This window comes from Dermacentor andersoni, chromosome 5, assembly GCF_023375885.2.
Source record: "Dermacentor andersoni chromosome 5, qqDerAnde1_hic_scaffold, whole genome shotgun sequence".
NCBI lineage: Eukaryota > Metazoa > Arthropoda > Arachnida > Ixodida > Ixodidae > Dermacentor > Dermacentor andersoni.
In genome coordinates this window covers 27,456,852-27,481,072 of record NC_092818.1, presented here as the reverse complement: position 1 = coordinate 27,481,072, position 24,221 = coordinate 27,456,852, and the positions used below count along the sequence as shown (strand labels likewise).

The following is a 24,221-nucleotide window of genomic DNA, read 5'->3' as shown; positions in this document are numbered from 1 at the left end:
ATTCTTCTTTTACATGTATTTAGATAGGAGCACCCGAGCTAAAGCTTCCTCTTAAGCTTCGCCTTTAGAAGTGGAACGCCGATAGCATTCAAAGATCCCTGACTGCTTCTTACGCTTCCCGGCAACAGGAGCGTATGTAACCGTAATGTTTACCAGGAAACGCCGGCCGCGAACGCTATGCACGAAGGCAGGCTTTGCAGTAGAAACGCGGCCTCTTGCGTTGCCCGCGATGCGGCCCGCAGGGGCGCCTGCGTCAGCAGGCGTTTGGTGCGTTGCGACACCACGTACCCGAGCACACGAGGGTCGGCCCCTCCCGCCTTCTCCTTTCCTCTTTCTTCATCTTTTTCTCCCCACACCCCTTTCCCCGTGCAGTGCTGTTGAGGTGTCCTCCTGTGAGAGACAGTTACGGCACTGCACTTATCTCTTCCATTCTCTTTAAAATCACTTCACACACGGCGGCGAGCGCAATCTGGAGGTATTGCAAGGAATATTTCGGCTCCGTTGCCTCCTAAGACCCTCGGGTGCCGGCGCACGCAAAAGGCGGTCGCCGTGGCCGATCTATGAATGGTGAAATGCTGGAAGAGGGGTTTCTTCGAGTTCTCGCGTATCAGAATCATGTTTTCTCGTACAGTGAAATTTTAGGGAAACCCGATGCTATCATATCTGTATATCTTGTGTGTATATTTTATTTTATTTTATTTGACAATACTGCAGGCCCTCGTCGGGCCCATGCAGAAGTGGTTACAACAGGGAATGCAGTAAAAAAAAAAGAATAAAGTGATACTAGTGTATCCAAAACAAAGAGCATTAGCACACACAAAAATGAACATACTCGATAAATATATACGCTGTTTAAATGAGCCGTCCGGGAAGCAGGAGAAACAGCGTTTACCATAAGAATGCATCTACAGAGGCTGCATATGAAATACAGGTAATATCACCATTCGAATTCCAGATTCTCAATACTGTCAATAAATGCGTTGGCAGATGGGCAATTTACGGCTCTAGAGGGTAGTATGTTCCAATGGGAAATGGCGTGTGGGAATAAAGAGTACTTGTGAGTGTTATTATGGCTCGGATGGTGTCGTATTGATTTATTATGGTTGGTTCGGGCAGAAAGTCTGAATGGCGCTTGAATGTATGTTGCTTGTGGTATTCGATAGGAGCCGTGATAAAGTAAGTATAGCAATCTTAATCTGGAAATCATTCTACGTTGAGCCAGTGATTGAACGTTAGCCTTGACGCGCAGGTCCGTAATTGCTCGTTTGACGTGAATATTGTGAATATATAAATCTCAATGCTAAGTTCTGTATGCGGTCTAGTTTCTTGGTTAAATACTTCTGCTGCGGGCCCCAAATATTGTTAGCATACTCTAAAGCGGGTCTAATGAGTCTAACCCCGAAATGCAGAGATCTAACTTGGATCGTGATTGGGCTTGACTTGACGAAGTCAGCCCGAAGCAAGAAGCAGACTTCAAGACGCCCAAGTCGGCTTTCGCGTTTCATAGACGCTCAAGCTGACTTGCTTCGTCAAGTCAAGACTGTGCTTCAATGCAAAAGTAGGTTGCTCGTCTGTGTTCGAGGTTAATAATAAATCTATTAGCCTAAGGCACGTTGTACAGCAAAAAAGTATATATCTTTCCAAATTTCCACCAGGGCATAAGTGCTGAAGTATAGTTTGGGTAAACTTATTCCATCTGGCTACGTCCGCCGTTGCGATCGGCAGTGTTGCTAGCGGAAAGCGCTCGTTCACGGCGGGTTTAAGTTGTAATCAAGTTTTGGTGTTTTGGCGCGCTTTTTGAGTTGCAAGTTTCCCCATTTTTTTTCAAGTCGGTGCTCCGCTTTTAGGCGACAGTGTATGTGAGTGCAAATTAATTTTATAGTCATATTTATTTTGGGTTTAGGTTATATTTAACTCAGGGGTCTTCTTGCGCGTTTGTATAACTGGCCGTAAAGAAGCGAACGAATTCGTTGGTTCGTATGGTGGTCTTTCAACGGCTTTTGTTCCCGATTGCCGCAAGGCGTTCTTGCGCCGTCTGGGCCGGGAACCGGATACAAGAGGGCGAGACGAGGCATACGGTTGGTTTCTGAGGGAGCTCGCGCGTCCCTTTTCGCCTGTAGGCATTCCAGCAGGAAGGCGACGGCCCTTGTTCTGCTCGGGCTACGTGACCCTTTGAAGAAATGACCAACCTATTCGAACGCACTTGGCCGAAGTCACAAACAAGAAAAAAACTGCAACATGTGCTGCGAACGAAGAGTGCCGAACGCCGTAGAGTCCCCTGTCCGGACCCATATGGGTGACAACACCCGATAAAAAACTAAATAAAACAATAAAATGACGCGAGCAAACGATTTGTCTACTTCGCATGGAGGGTTTGTCGAGAACAACGAGAGGGAGAGTGTGGCACAGTCGTAGACATCACAAATTGGCAGCGCGTGTCCTCTGCTAGGAAAGTGTCGTCTGTTAGGGAAACAAGTTGTCGGGCTCGCACGACGGCCGCGCGCCGCATTTGGTACGAAATTGCTGTCCTGTCAACAGGCTTTGACGCTGAAATATCGCACTCACGTACGATCTCCTCCCAAGAGAATGCACCGCAACGCAAGACGGCACCCCGTTTTACAGAAGACGGGAAGAGCCTGCTGACGACACTCGTGAACAACTACAAGCATATTGTGGAATGCAAGAAAACTGATGTCGCGTCGTTGACCAAGAATAATCAGACATGGAATGAAATAGCAAAACATTATAATGCCAACCACGGGATTACGCGGCGCGATAACCTGCAACTGAAAAAAAATGTTGTACTAACCTGAAGCAAAAGCGGAAAGACAAAGCTGCGAAAGAGAAAGGAGATCGCCACAAAACTGGTAAGCGCACATGTTCTGCATGACTGGCTCGTTTGGGCTACTTTTTATTATGTTAATGCGCATGTTCCGTATTCGGTGAATGAGTGCGTGACAGTCCGGCATGCTGAGCGTAAATATGGTCGTGAGCGCTAATAACTGGTGATCGCATGTGTAGTCATTGGAGATGAGAAAATACGCTCTCAATCAATCTTTCCACGACTGCGGGAAGCACACCAGCATCGGGCGCAGATGCTTCGCGATGCGCAGAGTCACCTTTCGAACTGCGCGGCACACTGTTGACTGAGGAATGCGGACCTCCGGTGACTGTTTGAAACGTGCCAGTACCGTAAAACATCACAGCCATCAGCAACTGCAGCATGGGAGGCACACATCCTCTGTTGTCCCCTCTTTCCCGGATAGGCAACATAGCGAGAAATCGCACGGCGTTTTCGTGAATCTGTAGCGACTGAGGAATTGTTCGTCGTCGTACAGCTACATCGGATTCCCCCGGTCACGTAGGGCAGGTCGCGGAATTTTCGGCAAGGGCTGCGCCTCTGAAAATGCTGTATCCATGGCGTGGCAAGCAAACTCGAAAGCAGCTAACCTCCGCGCGACGTCCGTTCGGGAGGCTGTCATGTTGGAATAACACAGGAAGTCAGTTTCAAGCTAGCCCGGGAGCAGACTTGAAACTTGAGCGGACTTCGATGCAGCCAAGTCGTTCGCAAGTCGTCCGCAAGCTCAAGCACGATTTAGGACGCGCGGCGAAGCTGTCTTGAGTGTGCCAGAAGTCAAGTTCGAGCCAAGTTAAATCTCTGCATTCGGGGGTAATTAATGCATTTAATTTAACACTGGGAGGTGTGTTTCTAAGTTTTCTTCTCAAGAAATGTAGTTTACCTAGGGCCTTGTCATATATGTTATTTATATGTGTTTCCCAATTTAATTTCGTTGTAAGAGTGACCCCGAGATATGTGTCGTACTTTACGATTTTTATACATATTTTAGCTTGAAAAATTTATTTAGTTGCGCACCTTCCTTGCGCCACATGGAAGGCCAGGCTATGGCTGGTCAGAGAATCTTTTTCCCCAAACGACGTCCGACGCCGGACGTGGGGCGCCGACAACAAGGCAGGGACTTCTGTGACGTGGGGCTTTTAACGCTATCGCGTTAAAAGCCTGGTTCTGCTTCTGCTTACAATGCGTGCTTCTAGTGCGGAGTTAAACTGTGTTAAACTGCTTCTTCGTGCCGAATTAACAAAGCTAAGTGCAATTATTATCATCTTAACTATCAACACTCGCTTTTTTATTCAGTCGCGGCAACGCAATAAGCGCCGCGAGTCGTTTTTGCCTAGCGTCACGCTGTGCCCACGGAACTCATCATGATTATGATTTATTGGTATCCGCTTTGAAACGGGGCAGTGGAAAATAGTCACTTAGCCTGCTTGGTTGAATCAAGTATGCAATACATGTTTTTCGTTCTCGCATTTTTGTATTCATATCCTTAATATTTCTTTCTCTTCCTCAAGACTTCTATACCTACATTGTACCGCTATATATGCATCTAACGGAACCATTTGTATCAGTCTCTTCCCTGCTTTTCTTTCCACCAGTAGTCTGACCATCTGTTGTTTATTTAGATTACTAACCGGTGGATGTTTCCGTGCACTTCACATCCAAGCGCTTCTGGAAGGCGTACGTTACTCAACAGTTGAATCCCATCGCATTCCTTTAGGGTGTGCCATGTGGTTTCAGGATTTTCGCTGCAGCATGTACATGCTTCATCTTCTTGCGAATATTTGCTCCGGTAAGTTTTCATCTTTTGGTAACCATCTCAAGCCTCAAATAGCAAGACACTGTCCTTTTTCTTATTGCACAAAATGTTTCTTCTAATTTTTTTGTTCCAATTCCTGCGTCGGTGGTTAGCGCCATTGCAGCGGGAATGAAATTTCGCCTGTTACCCGCTCTTCCTATGAGTGGAATGGCCTGAGAATGACAGCGCCCGTGCTACAATTTCAGAAGCCATGCTTCACGTCACGACAATGGGGCGCTTCCGGTAGATGGCGCCACCGCATACCCTCGCCGCGAATATCGTGAGTTTTCAAGAGCGTACGACTTCAGTTCAAGAGTTCCAGGAATATATATATAAATACGAGTTAAAATACACTAATTTATTTACAGGTATACATCTTGATCACTTCCTTCTCTTCTTCCTCTCCTCCTGTTCTTGTCTCTTCTGTCTTCTTCTTCGCCGGAACATCACATCCTCCCGGACTTCGGTTTTCATCCCTCCTGGGATGATAGGGTATGACATTTCCCACTGTTGCTATTTCAGTTTTTCCTTCCGGTCCCAAATAGTGTAGCGATTTCAAAATTCCTTGTTGCGTGATGGTTTTTATCACTGTGTAGGGCCCAGAAAATCTAGACTTCGGTGCATCTAAACTCCTCCGGACTAAAACTGTATCTCCAGGCTCTATTACAGGCATCTTCGAGGTATGTCACAGATCGAAGTGTCTCTTCATGGTTGATATGTAGCGTGCAAGCTCATCTTCTGTCTTGCGCCTTTCCTGCAGATCTACTTTCCCAACGATTCTAAGGTCGTAGTCTGCCGGTAGCCAAGTTGCTTCGCCTGATGCAGCAAAGTTAGGCGTGCATCCTAATCCCATGGTATAAGAATGATTGTGGTGCCTGACTGCTACTTCCAAGGCACACTTCCATCCTCCACGGAAATCATGGTAAATTGCGATGAATGTTTTCAAATCCCGAATGAGCCTCTTAGCTAGGCCGTTTCCTTCTGGATGGTAGGGTGTGGCGAATCTCAGGGCAATTCCTCTATAACGGGACCATTCTTGAAGCTTCTTACTGCGGTAAGCTCGCCCGTTGTCGGAGACCACTACCTTGGTGTTCTTGAACATATTCCGCTCCAGTAACGTCAAAGCAGAATTGGCGTCTTCCTTTCCTGGCTTTGCAGCTGCCATGCGTGTGCATTCATCTATTGCGACAAGCAATGCTTGGGTCTTACTGACTCCCTCTCCTCGCTTTTCTATTTCGCCAAAATCTAGATGAATTACTTGAAATGGTACTTGGGAATGATCAGCGATGACCATTTGATTCCCTCTTGGACGATACATGGCCTTGTTAATTTGGCACTGGTGACAGGTTTGCACGTAGTTATTGATATCTTCCTTCATATTTTTCCAGATGAATCGACTTTTTATCTTCCAATAAGTTTTCCAGAATCCATCATGCCCTCCTGACTCTGGGCTGTCATGGTACAGGTTCAAAACCTTTTTCTCTAAAGTTCCTGGCACGCAAAATTTGCCATTATTGCAAGTCAGGTCTTCGGTGCCTTCCCACAAGCTGTAAACATGTTCATCATCAGGTGTTCTCACTTCTGTGATGTGAAGCCTGGAAAGAGCATCTGCGTCAGGAAGCTTATCACCAGGTCGATGGCTTACATCGAAAGTGAACTGTTGTATTTCACTGATCCAACGCGCCACCATGCCCTTAAGCTGGGCTAATCCCAAGAGGTAGGTTAACGCTCGGTTGTCAGTGAAAAGCCGGAAATGACGACCCTCTATGTAGCTTCTGAAATACCGGAGTGCCATCACAATAGCCAGAGCCTCTTTTTCTGTGGTCGTATAATGTTCTTGAGCTTTTGAGAACGCAGAAGAATAATAACCAATCACCTTGAGTTGGCGTCCTTGCTGTTCCTTGGTGCCTCGTTGATATAGAACGGCCCCTGTACCATATTGTGAAGCGTCCGTGCACAGCTCGAAAGGCTTGTTGAAGTCAGGTAGCACAAGCACAGGATCCGACGATATAGCTTCAACAAGGTACTTGTACGCTTTCTCGCACTCTTCCCTCCAGATAAATGGCACATCCTTTTGCGTCAGCTTGGTGAGGCATCGTGTCTTTGCAGCGTAATCCATAATGAACGCACGAAAATGACCTGCGAATCCGAGGAAAACACGGAGTGAGTGTAGGTCATATGGCTTGACGAGCTTCTTCATCCTTTGTATAGACTCCTCTTTTGTTGTTTTAGTTTTGCCGTCAAACACTCTTCCTAGAAAGACAACAGTCGTCTGAAAAAATTCACTCTTGTTCTTGTTAATCTTTAACTTTGACTTGCTGGGGGCTTCTAACACGCACGAAAGGTGTTTTTCATGTTCTTCTCTTGTACGTGACTATATGATGATGTCGTCAATGTATACGTTACAAAACTTTCCCAGGAGCTCATCAAGAATGCCATTCATCATTTTCTGAAACCAAGCTCCAGAATTCTTCCAACCGAATGGTAAGTGGTTGTACTCGTACACATCGAAAGGTGTTACAAAACCAGTGTACTGCTTGTAATCTTCTTGTAGTGGCACCTGCCAGTATCCTTTACAGAGGTTGATCCGAGAGAAAAAAATTGATCCGCCAGTTTCATTGATGATCTCGTCTATTCGGGGCATGGGAAAAGGAAACAAATCAGTCTGGCCGTTTATCTGCCGGTAATCCGTGCAAAGGCGAAATGAGCCATCGTCTTTCGGTACTATGGTGATTGGTGACGCGAAAGTGGATGTTGATGGCCTTATAATACCAGCATTTAGCATTTGCTGCAGTTCCACCTTTAGCCAGGTCTTTTTCTCGTGGGACTGTACGGCTTTTTACGCACTACTGTGACGTCACGAAGCTTAAGCGGTACCTCGAAGACATCTGCGGCTGGCGAGTACGTCTCAACACAAATAAGTTCGGGAAAATTTGTCAGTACCTCATCAGCATTTCTAACTCTCCGATGTGAATTTTCGATTCCACACAAATTAGGCTTAAATGATTCGTCAATAGTCACTTCCTCTCTCCAAGAAATATTCATCTTCAATCGCTTCATATCAGGTCTAGATAAAATAAACAGGAAGTCAACACCCTGCATGACAAGGGCATCTACTTTCAGGTGATGTCCACCAAATTCAACTTCTACTTCTGCCCAGTCTTGCAACCTTCTAGTTTTTCCATCATAGCTTTCAACACTAACTATTCTTCCTTCATACACCTTGCTCGGTTGAACAATTTCCTGATTTACCAGGCTCCAGTATCAACCAGGGAGTCCCGACTTTTTCCATTTACCATCATTTTAACAAATAAGAGATTCGACTTCAGAAGGTATACACTTTCCATCGTTGCACATTGGTCGGACTCGGTATTAAAATATTCTACCGTTTCGCCATGTGCGTCAATGCTCAGTGGTAGAGTACTATGCCCTTTGATGGGACCTTCAATCAGAAAATCACTGGACACATGCTTAAGGCAAGCAAGTAAGTCATCCGTGGAGGTTGGACGGTGTACACAAACCTCTCTTTGAGATTTGTTAGTCATGCCTTGAATTATCAGGGGAAGGATTGCAGAGTCCGGTAGAATAGGGTCGGCAATGTAGAGTAAACGCCTCATCTCGAAAAAATAATCAATGGCTGTCTCTTCTCTGTGTATGAAAGCTATTGCGTCGTCCCATCTGTCAACCGGATTTCGCTCAAAAGCAGAAAGAAAACTATCTTTCCACTTGTGCCATGAATCACGGCATTGACTTGCGATTCGCATGTCCCACCATTTTCTGGCATTGCCAGATAAAAAACGGCGCATGTTACACACTTTGTCGTCGAATGACGTCCAGTGGTTTTGCGCACATGCGTATTCATAAAATCTGAGCCACAAGTTGGCGGCATTGGACACCCCATCGAAACTATCGGGCTTGAACTCTTCTTGATGTGGTTTCTGCGCTCTTAGTGAGTCGCTAACTGCTTCGAAAATCAGTCGCTGTTGCTCAAACTGCTTGGTCTGCTGCTGAAACAGCGCTTGCAACAAGGCGTTACTCGTGTGCTCAGTCTCGTTCTTGGAATCTATCTTTGAATGTCCCGGAAACATAACCTCAAATTCAGACATAGAAGCATCAATTCCTACCACACATTTCTCAACGAGGGCCGCTTCGTTCAGTTGACTCTTCTCAGTGATGATGCGAAGCAGTTCCGATGAAGTACCTGATTCCTGAAGAAGCACTGTATCTTCGCCATCAAGCTGGTAGGTCTTCACGGTCATCTGCCCATCTGTTCTTCTTGCCAACGTCACTTCAAGCCACATGGTCGGCTGCGCCAAATATAAAGCACGAGTTAAAATACACTCATTTATTTACAGGTATCCATCTTGATCACTTCCTTTTCTTCTTCCTCTCCTCCTATTCTAGCCTTTTCTGTCTTCTTCTTCTTCGCCGGAACATTACAATATAAATTGCGTTTCCTATTTAAACGCATGAATAAGCGTTAGGCGAGGGAGGTACTTTATAGCTCGTATAACCATTCGGTTGATAGTTTCGAGCCAGTCCAAGTCCTTCATAGCGAGGAGTTGAAAGTGAGCTTGATACACGTGTCAACGTTGTAGAATGAACCGAACCAAGAAGCTAGCCCTGCGGGAACAAAAGCCAGTGGTCTTCTTTGATATGTGGCGGATGAAGTGGAATGTGCTAACAGCGTTCTGTGGCGCAGAGCGTATTTATGGGTCCGCAGGGCCTGCGTCGTGCATTCGTGCATTCCAAACCTAACAACGTAGATTTTTGAGGCTGCTTTGAGCGTTTGACTATGCAAGTTAAGTTTTATGGGTGTCTGGGAGGGGCAGTGTCAACCTTGTTGGTTAGTAATCACGAAGTTTGCCTTGGTGGCCGAGCGCGTAAAGTCAACCTCTGCGCACCCGGCAAAGGTGTCCAGAGTAGTTTGAAGTCCTGTCTCTTGGCAATGCAAATCTGAATCTACCGACCGCACTATCATATTGCCTGCGTACATAAGAAAGAATGTGTCTGGGATGTTAGCCAGTTGCCAAGGCAGCATTAAAAAAGGAAACGCTCAGTAGTATCGGGGCCAACACACAGCGCTGCGATACCTTCCATTCCGTAATAAAATGTCCCGAGTGTTCCTTACCCACGCGAATGGAGAACGAACAGTGATCTAGAGAGGACGTCACAAAGTTGCAGATCTTAGGCGCAAAGTGGAGCGACTGTATGGTGCCGATAATGGCTTGATGGCTAACATGATGGTAAGCGTTATACACGTTCATTGTGAAGACGGCTTGGATTCCGCTTGTTCGACCACTTAAGGCTGGTTCACACTAAGCCAACATGACACCGGCTTCGGTATGCCGAGTGTCGGTGACAGCGTTTTTTTCCTTCGTGTCCGTGCCTCTGTCTCCCTGTACCGACACCGACAATCTGCCCACGGTCGGTGGAGAGCACAAACTAGGTGATAGTAACTGTACACACCAGACATACCAGAGCACTGCCTCGTGCGCTTAAGCAAGAGTAACGCCACATCAGATGAGGCGGATTAACGGCTCCACCGGGGATGTCCGGCTCCACCGGATTAACGGCTCCGGGGATGTCCGGCGAGGATAAATCAACCAGCCAAACCAGTGTAGGGGGAGCAAAGCAAGAAACCAGTATTATGCCAAGGAGCGAGAGGCGAACCAGCACGTCCACCACTTGACACTCATTGCACCAAGACAGGAACGGGACTTGCCTCCTGCGATTACAGGTTGACATTTACCACAGCCACAACTTCCCTGCCTTTCTATGAATCATTTCTCTCTCTCTCTCTCTCTATCTTTCTGCAGCCCACTGCTGCACACATTTCCCCTTTCCTGTTCTAGATTTTGCAACATGAATGAAGCACAGTGTGATAGAAATCGCCCAGTTGCATTTCCGACAGCTGATCGCACAGTAGCAAGACAGAAGCGGCTATCATTTTACATTCGTGCTCTTTGCAAAAAGGGTCTATACTTCGTTCGGCAGGATAGACCGGCCATGCTCGGTACCCACACAGAACTAACAGGTTTACTAACATACTCATAACAGTTGACAGATATTTCTGTCATGATTGAACCCATAGACGTAGGGGCTAGTACTGGTTCAAGAATATAAACGAAACATATCTTGTCCGCGGCAATATTGTGACACGCTGACGAAGAAGATGTTGTGAGCTTGGTCGGAAGAAGACGACGCTCTGGACTTCGCGCACTGTCTACCATCTTGTCAGCCACTACGATTATTGCAAATATCCTGTAAATATACGTCTGACTGTTTTTAACACCGTAACGTCTTTGGTGGAGGCCGCGGGATCACTATCAAGACGAATTTCCGCAGCGGGCGCACCTTGGCTGCATCTACAATGCCCGCACAAGGCGAGGATGCTTCGGCCCCGTCGGCACCCACGCCCACTGTCATTCTAGCACAACCCCGCTACCCAGGAACCCTTTCTAGCACCGACGACACTGATGTTGAAGACTGGCTTCAACTATATGAGCCGGTGAGCTCCAGCAACCACTGGGATCAGACCATCATGCTCGATAATTTGATATTTTGCCTCGCGGGCACGGCACGCGTATGGTTTCAGACCCACGAGGAGGAGCTTACCAGCTGTGACATTTGTAAACAGAAGCTGAAAGATTTGTTTGGCAAGCCTGTTGAAAGTCAGCGCGCCGCCCAAAAAGACCTCGCTTCGCGTGTCCAGACGTGCACTGAATTCTACCTCATGTACATCCAGGACGTGCTCGTTCTGTGCCGCAAAGTGGATCCGAAGATGTCCGAACCTGATAAAGTTGCCCACGTCATTAAGGGAATAGCAGATGATGCCTTCCACCTCTTTGTTTTCAAGAATACTTCCACTGTGCAAGCCATTATTACCGAATGCCGCCGGTTTGAAGGAGCCAAGAGTCGCCGCATTGCCCAGCCATTTCCCCGCCTTCCCAACACGGCTGCTACGTCCACCTGCGAAGACCTCCGCAGTCCGCCCACGCCCGATCGCTCTGATGACGTCCTGCATATCATCCGACGTGAAACAGAAGCCGCATCTCCTGTCACAACCCCAAACCATGGCCCCGACAATTACCAGGCGACCGTCTCACTGATACAGTCTGTCGTGCGCCAAGAAATGGCCAAGGTTGGCTTGACCAACGTCTGCTCAGTTAATCGACCTGACTACACTCCGTCCAGCGCTGTCATACGCACCCGCAGCCTGAATGCCCCAACGCGGTATCGCAACTCGGCCGAATGGCGTACTCCAGACGACAGGCCTATATGCTTCACTTGTGGCCGTATCGGCCATATTTCACGTCACTGCCGGTCTTCGTGGAATTCGATCCCCTGGTCCTACCACCCTTCCCACGGCCCTCATCCTGCTCCTCGGTTCACCCCGCAAATGCAGCCTGCAAATTCTGGCGACACTTCTCGTCCTACCCGCTCTAGCCGCTCTCCTTCGCCACGTCGCCGCTTCTCCCGATCGCCCCCATCTCGGCGATCTCGGCGGGGGAAGAGGAAGAAGAAGCATCGAAGAACATGTAATGAGATCGGCTCCCGCTTTCAACATCGGTTTTGACCCGTTAATCAGAATGTACTCTTGGCTGGATTACATCAATCGACGCTTCGCAACCAGAGGATCACGGCGACACCACCCGCTCGCAGTAATAGCTGTCTGGCTCGCTGTTATCTGAACCCGCCAGCGATACCACCGCCCAGCCTGCTGCCGGCGGCCATCGCTGCTCGTCCAAGTTTCGTGCTTTGATGGCCTCGTCGGAGCAGCCCGTTCTCCCTAACGATGTACCACTGCCCGATGACATGGACCCACAGGTTCCGGACAACTAGGCTGCCTCGTTTGCGCCGCTGACTTTAACGAAGAACTCGGCCACCGCTGTTATACCTTCAAGGGTGCTGCTGCTGCCGGACACCGACCCCTTCGCCCCACTCATGGACCTAGAGGAACAGCATGGCATTGAAGGCAAGTCTGCGAAAACTTTTTACCAAGCTCGCGTCATTTCCACCGCACCGAATGGAGAAAAACGTGCACGAGGCTCGCTCATGCTGACGCCCGAACGACAGTACACGAGTATACCCAGAGACTACTCCTGTGCGAGGGGCGCACGTCGCATGCCTCCTGCTCCCGTTAGTCGCCAGGACGAAGAGGACAACTGGGTACTTGTTCGTTCTCGACGGACAAAACAGAACCGCACGACGGACGAGGCGAAGCCGAGCTCAGGTGCCCCGCGTAAACATCAACACACCGTCATCCTTCGGCTTAAGCAGCCGTGCCGCATTATGGACGAGCAGTTCATACGGTTAGACAAAGTCATAACGCGCCACATTTCGGCTCATCTCGGTCTCTCTAAGGAAGGCCAATTACCGGAGTTCTCGGTTCGCTACTTAAGTCAGAGCAACCAGCTCGCTGTCGACGCGTCCGCACCCGAGGTGCGCAACGCACTTCTCGCAATAGCGTCCCTGCCAATCCGTGGACAGGATGTGCCCTTTCAAGCATACGAAGCCATTGGTCGTAATCAAATCAGAGGCATTATTAGAAATGCTGGAGACATGACTTCTGAGGAACTAATGAACTCCTTGCATTGCCGCAAGTGCAAAAGCCTGCAAGCACGCCCACTTGGTGACAAAGGCACTGCCATGGTCCCATTTGAAGGTAACAGCCTACCCTACAAGGTTGGCCTGCGGTCATTTACTATCCGTGTCTTTCCGTACCATGCACGAGTGGCAGTTTGTGACATATGTCACAAGATCGGGCACCACAAGGAGCAATGCCCCAACACTCTGGCAGCGAGATGCTCTACATGCGGTCTGCGGTAACACGAAGCGGGAACACAGTGCCCGAACGCAGAACCGAAGTGCCGTAGCTGTGGTGGTTCTCACTTGGCCACAGCCACAAATTGTCCAAAAAGACGACAAGTCAACAAGAAAATTGAACAAAAACGCAAGCCGGCTGCCCAAAGGCCACGTAGGAAATGGCAGACAGAGGGGCGTCAGCACCGCTCTCCCGAGAGCGAAACTGCACAAAATTCATCTAGACCCATGCTAAAGGCAACGCGCCGGTATCCCCAGCTGCACAGTCAGAAGCCAGCGGTAAAGCCACCTTCGCGGATGTAGTTAGACAAGCGAACGCGCACCTAGCAATCAGTTCCAGCAATAGTACAGAGCTTCCCTAAACCTCAACACCCTCGTCCTCTGCGCTGCAACCACCCTCAGATGGAGCAGCGCAGCATACTCGCAGGGACCCAGCTCAGTCAACGGTGCTTACACCTCCCAGCGATAATCCATATCTTCCTCCCCCAACGACACTTCACGATCTCGAGCGGCGTCTTGAAAATCGTATGGCGCAAATAGAGAAGTCCATCCATCAAAGCGCCCAACAGCTTATTAACAAGGCCATAGAAACATGCGTCCACACCATCATGGAGCGTATCATGCTTTCCGGCACTCTCCCTTTTGGCACAACCTCTCCGACACCCGCAGGAGCACCAGCAATGCGTACGCCTTGGGTACCACCAAGCTTCATTGCTGCTGAAACAACACAGCCTCACCATGTCTAGCTCTTCAAATTCATTACCATGGGCAACTGTCCTGCAATGGAATTGTCGTTCTCTTCACAACAAGAGGGCTGACATGATCACCCGGTTCTCCAGCGAGCGAGACAACACCAGTCCCTTGGTCATTGCCCTTCAAGAAGTCAACGGCCCTGTGCTGAGCATAATCGGCTATGACGGCTACGCCCCGCCTGTAAAAGTCGCTGAACCCACGAAGACAGCATTGTACGTGCGACGAGGAACTACACACGTGCAATCAGACACGCAACCGTGGTGCAGCGCTACTCTTAGCGTTGTCGGATGCCGGTTAGAAGTCTCATCACAGTGTACAATGCTCATCTTTTGCGTCAACGTGTTCCCCGAGAACACAAGGAATAAGGCAACTAGGGCACTCGTTGATCTCATCTTCATTTCCCACTTTAAGAAGATTTACCCGCAAGACACCATTTTGTTGCGCGGGGACTTTAACGCTCAGCACATCGCCTGGGGATACAAGAAATGCAGCCCGCGCGGTCGGCGCATCATGCAAGATACCTCGGAGTACGGGCTGACACTCCTCAACATGCCACAAGCACACACGAGGCTGGGACAGACAGTTCACCAAGCCGACACATCACCAGATCTTACCTGGAGTACTTGTCCGCAGCTTTTTCAATGGGAGGTGCTGGACGATTGCATGGGGAGCGACCACTTTCCGATCCTCATACGCTTTCGCACAGGCCACGCCAATCCGAAAATGAAGTCACACGCCACTACACGGCTAAGCCACATAACACACTGGGACAAATACCGCAAGTTACTGCAGCAGCAGTCTCCAGCCAAGAACATTGACCATCTGGTATCACAGCTGTGCGTAGCGAAGCGAAGAGCCACCAAACGCTTACAGGTTCCCTCTGACCACCCAGAGCCTGATAGACATCTGCTCACCTTATGGAATAGAAGGCACCTGATACTCGCTCAGTACAGGCGGTCTGGTCGCACTGCTCACCAAAAAGCACGGTTGCACAAAATACAGCGTTTCATCGAAGAATATACGACTACGCTCGCGTCAGAGCACTGGATGGGAATTTGCGAATCCATCAACGGACAGACTCATACGTCCAAGGTTTGAGCCATCCTGCGCTCTCTTCTCGGCCAGCGCAAGACCAACAACGGCGCGGCTCGTGTGGCCCTCCGCGAAGGCATCAGCGCTCAGGAACTTGCCGAACAGGCTCCTGAACTGTTTTTCCCGCAGACGTCTAGCCTCACAGACACCACATACCAGAAGGATGTACATATTGAAGATAATGAACCACTTAACAGCTCCTTCACCTTGATCGAGCTGGAGCACGCCTTGCAGCGTGCTAACGTACGTAGTGCTCCAGGGGTCGATGAGGTGGGCGTGGCTCATCTACGCAATCTGCCCCTTGAGCACAAGCACGCTCTTCTCGAAGAATTTAATCGAGTCTGGGATACCGGGATACTGCCCTCCACTTGGAAGTTTTCGGTGGTCAAACCCATTCCGAAGCCTGGTAAACCACCACATACCTTATCCAACCTCTGTCCGATCTCTTTGACCTCGTGTGTCTGTAAAGTAATGGAGAGCATGGTCAACACACGCTTGATGTGGTACCTTGAAGATCGCGACCTTTTGGCTCCTACACTGTATGGATTTCGCTGTGGGCTATCAACACAGGATGTGCTAGCCCGCCTAAAACAGGACGTCCTCGACTCTAATTCGGTGCACCCACGAGCCGTTGTCGCAGTGGATATACGCAAGGCATTTGATTCCGTCCCACATAACACTATCATGATCAAAGAACGTGCCCTTGGCATCAGAGGGAAGATGTACAACTTCATAGCGGGTTTCCTTGAAGAGCGAAACTACCAAGTCGAAGTTGGTCACGACGCCAGTGCCATACGAACCAACCGCGTAGGCGTCCCTCAGGGCTCGGTTATTTCACCGACGCTGTTTAATATAGCTATGCACCAGCTACCTAAGCGCCTTGCCGACGTATCGGGCCTGAAACACGTGGTGTACGCCGATGACGTCACCGTGTGGACGCATCAAGGGTGCATCGGGGAGCAAGAGGACGTCTTACAACGAGCTCTCGACATTATTCACGCCTATGCCACGGAAACGGGTTTACACACTGCCCCAGACAAAACAGAGTTTGTCGTCATTCATGGTGGCAGGTCTACCTTTGGAAAGCAGGAAGAAAAGCAGTCTTTTTAACTGTATACATCAGTGACCAACCCATCACACGGATATCTACTATCCGAATACTCGGTATGCACCTAGACGAGAACTGCACAGCTAACACTTGGTTCCAATGCGTTACGAAGACCAGCAAACAAATCCTGCACGCTTTACGCAGAATCTCTACCCGCACCCGTGGAGAAAACGAACGTGAAATGCGGCAGTTCGCTCAAGCTTTTCTTGTCTCCCGTATCATGTACGGGCTGCCGTATCATCCAGTCAACCGCACACAGATGCACACGCTCGACCGGTTACTTAACGAAGCCAAACGCATTGTAACTGGACTCCCAAGGTACACAAGCCTCGAAGCGCTTAAAAGTTGTAGCAAACTCAACAACCTGTCCGAGCTCGTAGACATGCACATCTATACACAAGAGACGAGACTTCGCGCCACAAAAGCCGGGCGACACACGCTTATGCTCCTCGGGGTATGACGTCCACAAAATGCCGATTTTGCCCAACAGCACGCCGCCGTGGGAAATCACGGCTCTCACCGATGGCAGGCCACTTCCTCTCAATATGGACCCTACTCAGCGAATGCGGCGCCTTGCATATGCCAAGAGGCATGCTAAGGCTACGAGTTCACTCTCCTTGACTGAACACATCGTATACACGGACGCTGCACTGCCTGCAGACGACGTTAGTAACACCTGTTATGTGACTGCGTGGTACGACCAGACAAATGAAAATCAGAACCGCCACCATCATATTGTCACGTGGTGGTGACGTTCAATAACACAGTAGCAATACTGTGAACGACAAAACTAACTATTATTGGGCGAACCTGTGCCCACAAAACAGGCTACACTTATAGCACAACGATAGTGGTGAACACGCTCGGCGATCGTCGAAAATCTGATCAGGGGGTCAAGCGCGTCGGCTTTTATACAACAGTCGTCGAATGTTCCAGACTAATCGTTGGGACCCGCATGCCTTCCACAAAGTTCTACAACACTCGAGTCACGCGATGAAATCAGATAATACAAGGTTCGGCGACAACAGACAGCGGATAGAAGCATCGATAACTTTCCAGAAACTTCGGATACATGCAGACGCGTCCCGCGCTGTGCGATAACATTTGTTCGGCGGCGAATCGTGGTTGCCCGATAAATATAAGTACACGTGTCAATACCCCCCTCTTAAAAAAAAAGCATTGACCCGATGCTGCATACAAATGAAAGCAATAAAGAAAAACACCCGTAGCAAAGAAAGCAAAAATAAGGAAGTTCGTCAGCGTCCGTAAAAGGGTTTCAGACGCACCACGTGGACCACTTCAGATCGTGTGCGGCGCCGCTGTGAATGCGAAATTCCGTCTGGCACGACCTCATAGTCCAGTGCGCCAATACGTCGGATGATCTTGTACGGTCCGAAATAGCGACGCAAAAGCTTCTCGCTCAGTCCTCGTCGGCGTATAGGGGTCCAAACCCAAACACGGTCACCGGGCTGGTACTCGACGAAGCGTCGTCGGAGGTTGTAGTGTCGGCTGTCGGTCCTCTTCTGGCTCTTGATTCGCTGGCGGGCGAGCTGTCGGGCTTCTTCGGCGCGCTGGAGGTAGCTAGCGACGTCAACATTCTCTTCGTCAGTTACGTGCGGCAGCATGGCGTCAAGCGTCGTCGTCGGGTTCCTGCCGTAAACCAGCTTAAACGGCGTGATCTGTGTTGTTTCTTGCACCGCCGTGTTGTACGCAAAGGTTACGTACGGTAGGACCGCGTACCACGTCTTGTGTTCGACGTCGACGTACATTGCTAGCATGTCGGCGAGGGTCTTGTTCAGGCGCTCCGTGAGACCATTCGTCTGCGGATGGTAGGCAGTTGTCCTCCTGTGGCTTGTCTGGCTGTACTGCAGAATGGCTTGGGTGAGCTCTGCTGTAAAAACCGTTCCTCTGTCGGTGATGAGGACTTCTGGGGCACCATGTCGCAGCAGGATGTTCTCGACGAAAAATTTCGCCACTTTGGCTGCGCTGCCTTTTGGTAGAGCTTTAGTTTCAGCAAAGCGGGTGAGATAGTCCGTCGCCACGACGATCCATTTATTGCCGGATGTTGATATCGGAAACGGCCCCAACAAATCCATCCCAATCTGCTGGAATGGTCGGCGAGGAGGTTCGATCGGCTGTAGTAATCCTGCTGGCCTTGTCGGTGGTGTCTTGTGTCGTTGACAGTCTCGGCATGTCTTGACGTAACGGGCGACTTCGGCGGTCAGACGCGGCCAGTAATACCTTTCCTGTATTCTCGACAGCGTCCGGGAGAATCCGAGGTGCCCAGCGGTTGGATCGTCGTGTAGGGCGTGCAGCATTTCTGGACGCAGCGCTGACGGTACAACAAGAAGGTAGCTGGCGCAGACTGGTGAGAAGTTCTACTTCACGAGCAGGTTGTTTTGTAGCGTGAACGACGACAACCCGCGCTTAAATGCCCTAGGGACAACGTCGGTGTTCCCTTCCAAATACTCGACGAGGCCTTTTAGCTCCGGGTCTGCTCGTTGCTGTTTAGTGAAGTCTTCCGCCCTTATTATCCCAAGGAAGGCGTCGTCGTCCTCGTCGTCTTGCGGCGGGGGATCGATGGGGGCGCGCGATAAGCAGTCGGCGTCGGAGTGTTTTCTTCCGGACTTGTATATTACCGTGACGTCATATTCTTGTAGTCTGAGGCTCCACCGCGCCAGCCGTCCTGGAGGGTCCTTTAAGTTAGCTAGGCAACACAATGCATGATGGTCACTGACGACTTTGAATGGCCTGCCATAGAGGTAAGGGCGGAATTTAGCTATAGCCCAAATGATGGCGAGGCATTCCTTTTCAGTCGTAGAATAGTTGCTTTCCGCTTTTGACAGCGACCGGCTAGCATACGATATCACCCTTTCAAGTCCTTCTTTCCTCTGGACTAGGACGGCACCGAGGCCTAGGCTACTGGCGTCAGTGTGGATTTCGGTATCGGCGTCCTCGTCGAAGTGTGCAAGTACCGGCGGCGACTGCATGCGTCGTTTGAGTTCTTGAAATGCCTTGGCCTGCGGCGTTTCCCACTCGAACGCGACATCACATTTGGTTAGATGTGTTAGTGGCTCCGCGATGCGTGAGAAGTCCTTGACAAAGCGCATATAGTAGGCACACATGCCAAGGAATCTGCGCAGTGCCTTCTTGTCGGTTGGCTGCGGGAACGTTGCGATGGCAGCTGTCTTCTGTGGGTCGGGGCGTACTCCTGATTTGCTGATCACGTGGCCTAGGAACAAAAGCTCATCGTAAGCGAAGCGGCACTTTTCCGGCTTCAGGGTGAGCCCTGATGACTTGATCGCTTCTAACACTGTCGCAAGCCGCCTAAGGTGATGGTCGAAATTTCCGGCGAAGACAATGACGTCATCCAGGTAAACAAGGCACGTCTGCCACTTCAGTCCGGCTAACACCGTGTCCATGACGCGCTGAAACGTTGCAGGCGCCGAGCACAGTCCGAATGGCATGACCTTGAACTCGTAGAGGCCGTCTGGCGTTATGAAGGCAGTCTTTTCGCGATCTCTCTCGTCGACTTCTATTTGCCTGTAGCCAGACTTGAGGTCCATCGACGAGAAGTATTTAGCGTTGCAGAGCCGATCCAATGCGTCGTCTATCCGTGGAAGGGGGTACACATCCTTCTTCGTGATCTTGTTCAGTCGACGATAATCGACGCAGAAGCGTAGGGTTCCGTCCTTTTTCTTTACCAGCACTACAGGAGAGGCCCACGGGCTTTTCGACGGCTGGATGATGTCGTCGCGCAGCATTTCGTCGACTTGTTGCCTACTAGCTTCACGTTCTCGCGTCGAAACTCGGTAAGGGCTCTGGCGGAGTGGTCGAACGCTCTCTTCGGTTATTATGCGATGCTTTGCAACTGGTGTTTGTCGAATCCTCGATGACGTCGAAAAGCAGTCTTTGTATCGTCGGAGAAGACTTCTGATCTGTTGCTGCTTACTCATAGGAAGACTTGGATTCACATCAAAGTCTGGTTCGGGGATAATGCTCATCGGGGTAGATGCGGCTGAATCCAAGAGGACAAAGGCATCGCTGGTTTCCACAATTTCCTCGATGTATGCGATTGTCGTGCCCTTGTTGATGTGCTTGAACTCTTGGCTGAAGTTGGTAAGCATAACTTCCACTTGCCCTCCGTGGAGTCGAGCGATCCCTCTTGCGACGCAAATTTCACGGTCGAGCAGTAGATGTTGGTCGCCCTCGATCACGCCTTCTACGTCAGCGGGTGTTTCAGTGCAGACGGAAATAATAATGCTGGCGCGCGGCGGGATGCTCACTTGATCTTCGAGCACACTCAAGGCGTGGTGACTACGACAGCTCTCCGGCGGTATCGCTTGATCTTGTGACAGCGTTGTCGATTTCGACTTCAGGTCGATGACTGCACCATGTTGATTCAGGAAGTCCATGCCGAGAATGACGTCTCGTGAGCACTGTTGGAGGACAACGAAGGTGGCAGGGTAAGTCCGGTCATGAACGGTAATTCTTGCCGTGCAGATCCCAGTCGGCGTAATCAGGTGTCCTCCAGCGGTCCGAATTTGAGGGCCTTCCCATGCAGCCTTAACTTTCCTCAACTGGGCGGCGATGGGTCCACTCATGACGGAGTAATCGGCTCCTGTGTCTACTGAGGCGGTGACTGCGTGGCCGTCGAGAAGCACGTCGAGGTCGGTGGTTCTTTGTCTTGCGTTGTAGTTAGGTCTCGGCGTCGGATCACGGCTGCGTCGTGTTGAACTGAAGCTGGAACGTCGCGTCCTCAAGTCGTCTTTTGTCGGTGTAGTCTTGGCTTCCCGACTTCGTCGGGACGGCGGCGTGTCGTCATTAGGTCGTCGAGATGGTTTCTTCGTCGTCTTCGTCGGCGGCGGAGGATCTTCGTCAGGTCGACGAACAGCAACCGCACCTCCATCGGTTGCTGCTTTTAGTTTTCCGGATACGGGCTCGCTGACCGGCCCCGGGCTGGGCCAGTGTATGGTCGGCGCTGCGGCGACAGGTAGCGGCCTGGTGATGGCGAACGCGACGGTCATCGAGAGCTCCACTGAGTAGCGGCGAGGTAGTCGGCGATATCGCGAGGGCGTTCACCTCGCTGCGGGCGCGGAGCATTGACGGCGAAACCTCGCAGTCCCATCTCCCGGTATGGGCATCGGCGATACACATGGCCGGCTTCTCCGCAGTGATAGCAGAGCGGACTGTAGTCGGGGGCGCGCCAAATGTCCGTCTTCCTCGCGTAGGTGCGCTGGGCGACGGGTGGGCGTGCTGGCGGTGGCGGCGGCGGAATTGCGTCGTTGCAGGGCCCTGGCGTGGTCGCGGAAGGGGACCTTGACGGCGTGCGACGGCGGCGTAGGTCATCGCTTCTGGCTGGGGCTGCGGTAATTGAGGTTGCACCTCAGGAACCCCAAGCGATCGCTGAACCTCATCTTTCACGATGTCAGCGATCGAAGCTACTTGAGGCTGCGACGAAGGCAGGACCTTGCGCAGTTCTTCGCGCACAATGGCCCTGATGGTCTCTTGAAGGCCGTCCGAACCCAGTCCTTGGATGGCATACTGCGGCGTGTGCCCCTGGCGGTTATATTGCCGGGTGCGCATCTCCAGAGTTCTCTCGATCATCGATGCCTCTGCAGAAAACTCAGCCACAGTCTTCGGTGGGTTACGAATAAGTCCGGCAAAAAGGTCTTGCTTGACGCCACGCATCAGGAAGCGAACTTTTTTCTCCTCCGACATTTCCGGGTCGGCGTGCCGGAAAAGACGGGCCATCTCCTCCGTGAAGATCGCTATCGTCTCGTTTGGCAGCTGCACTCTGGTTTCTAGTAGAGCTTGGGCTCGCTCTTTTCGCACGACGCTTGTAAACGTGTGCAAGAAGCCGCTTCGGAACAGGTCCCACGTCGTTAAGGTGGCTTCCCGATTCTCTAACCACGTCCTGGCGGCGTCTTCCAATGCGAAATAGACATGCCGCAGCTTGTCGTCGCTATCCCAACTGTTAAACTTAGCGACCCTCTCATACGTCTCCAGCCAGCTTTCCGGGTCCTCAAATGTGGAACCGCGGAACGTCGGTGGCTCCCTGGGCTGCTGCAGAACTATTGGGGCTGCTCCGGCTGCCATTGGGGCTGTGTTCTTGGTCGTCTCTGGACGAACTTCTGACGCTCTTCTTGGTCGTCTCTGGTAGAATTCCGTGTTCCGGGGGCAGCTGCTGTAGCCGGCGGCTTGCTCGATGTTCCGGGACGGCGCTGGTGTTGTCTTTGCGGTCCGGGCTTGAATTACGGCTTGTCGGGGGCGTCCGGTACATGAACGTAAAGCACCTCCACCAGATGTCACGTGGTGGTGACGTTCAATAACACAGTAGCAATACTGTGAACGACAAAACTAACTTTTATTGGGCGGACCTGTGCCCACAAAACAGGCTACACTTATAGCACAACGATAGTGGCGAACACGTTCGGCGATCGTCGAAAATCTGATCAGCGGGTCAAGCGCGTCGGCTTTTATACAACAGTCGTCGAATGTTCCAGACTAATCGTTGGGACCCGCATGCCTTCCACAAAGTTCTACAACATTCGAGTCACGCTATGAAATCAGATAATACAAGGTTCGGCGACAACAGACAGCGGATAGAAGCATCGATAACTTTCCAGAAACTTCGGATACATGCAGACGCGTCCCGCGCTGTGCGATAACATTTGTTCGGCGGCGAATCGTGGTTGCCCGATAAATATAAGTACACGTGTCAATATATCAGCAGAAGCAATGTCCAGCACCCGCGCTGAGCTAATGGCCATCCTAGATTATTTGGAGTGGGCCCTCGCAACTTCACCTCACACTGACCCTGTTCACCATCATGTGTACACAGATTCCCAGGCTGCCCATCGGTAATGTGCTAATATTATTTACACAGATCCCGTACTGCAGGATATCCGGCACCAGGCACGCCTGCTCCGCGAATGCGGTCACGATGTTACCATTCACTGGGTCCCTGCGCACTGCGGTATCCCCGGAAACGAGAAGGCTCATAGACTGGCGCGCGCTCATCTCTCTACCGCGCTAGCCAGAGCCTCCGATAATCCTTATCCTCTCCTAGCTACCACATCTGAGGTAGCAGACCCAATGGCAGACAAGCATGCGACCAAACAACGACGTGCCGCCTACCTCGCAGCAGTCGGCAATCCTCTGTCTATACCGTCACTTCCAGCGAAAATATTCACACGGCGAGAGTCAGTCTTGCTTCGGAGAATCCAGACAAGCACCCTCCTTACTCCTCACTTGTTGAACCGTTTCCACAAGGGTGGCACACCACCACCCGTAAGTGGGTTCTGTTCCATGTGCACATGTCGTGCTGATCTAAACCACCTTTCTTGGGAGTGCCCCCTCTACATCCCACCAAGGCTTCGTGCCCTGGCCACCATACAGCGGGGACCCTGGCCTTCTTCTCTCCGGACTTGGGCTTGCCCGGATACCACGTCTCCGGACCATGCCATCGAGCTCTGGCGAGCACTGCTGCTGTTCCTTCGGGACCCTGCAGCACCACCCGTCGGCGATCGGCTCCGCGACAGCCACAGGCGTCATGCCGCCCCCACTTAGCTGCCTCCAGGACGTTCATTAATAAAACGGAGGCAGCCTTACCCTTCCCCTTTTCCAATAACACCCCTCCTCTTTCCACCGCAGCGTCTTCGACGCATTTTAATGTGGAATAAACGTGGTTTCATTCATTCATTCCATCCCCTAGCTCCTTGCGGCGCACCCTTCCGGAAAAGTAACGGGTGCAGCACCTGGACGTGATGCTGCCAAACCATCCCGAC

At 50.8% G+C, this 24,221-nt stretch overlaps 1 pseudogene; it reads left to right on the top strand.

Annotated features, from left to right (window-relative positions):
- The first annotated feature begins 16,007 nt into the window (after positions 1-16,007).
- Positions 16,008-24,003, top strand: LOC126530067 (uncharacterized; annotated as a pseudogene).
- Positions 24,004-24,221: the final 218 nt, after the last annotated feature.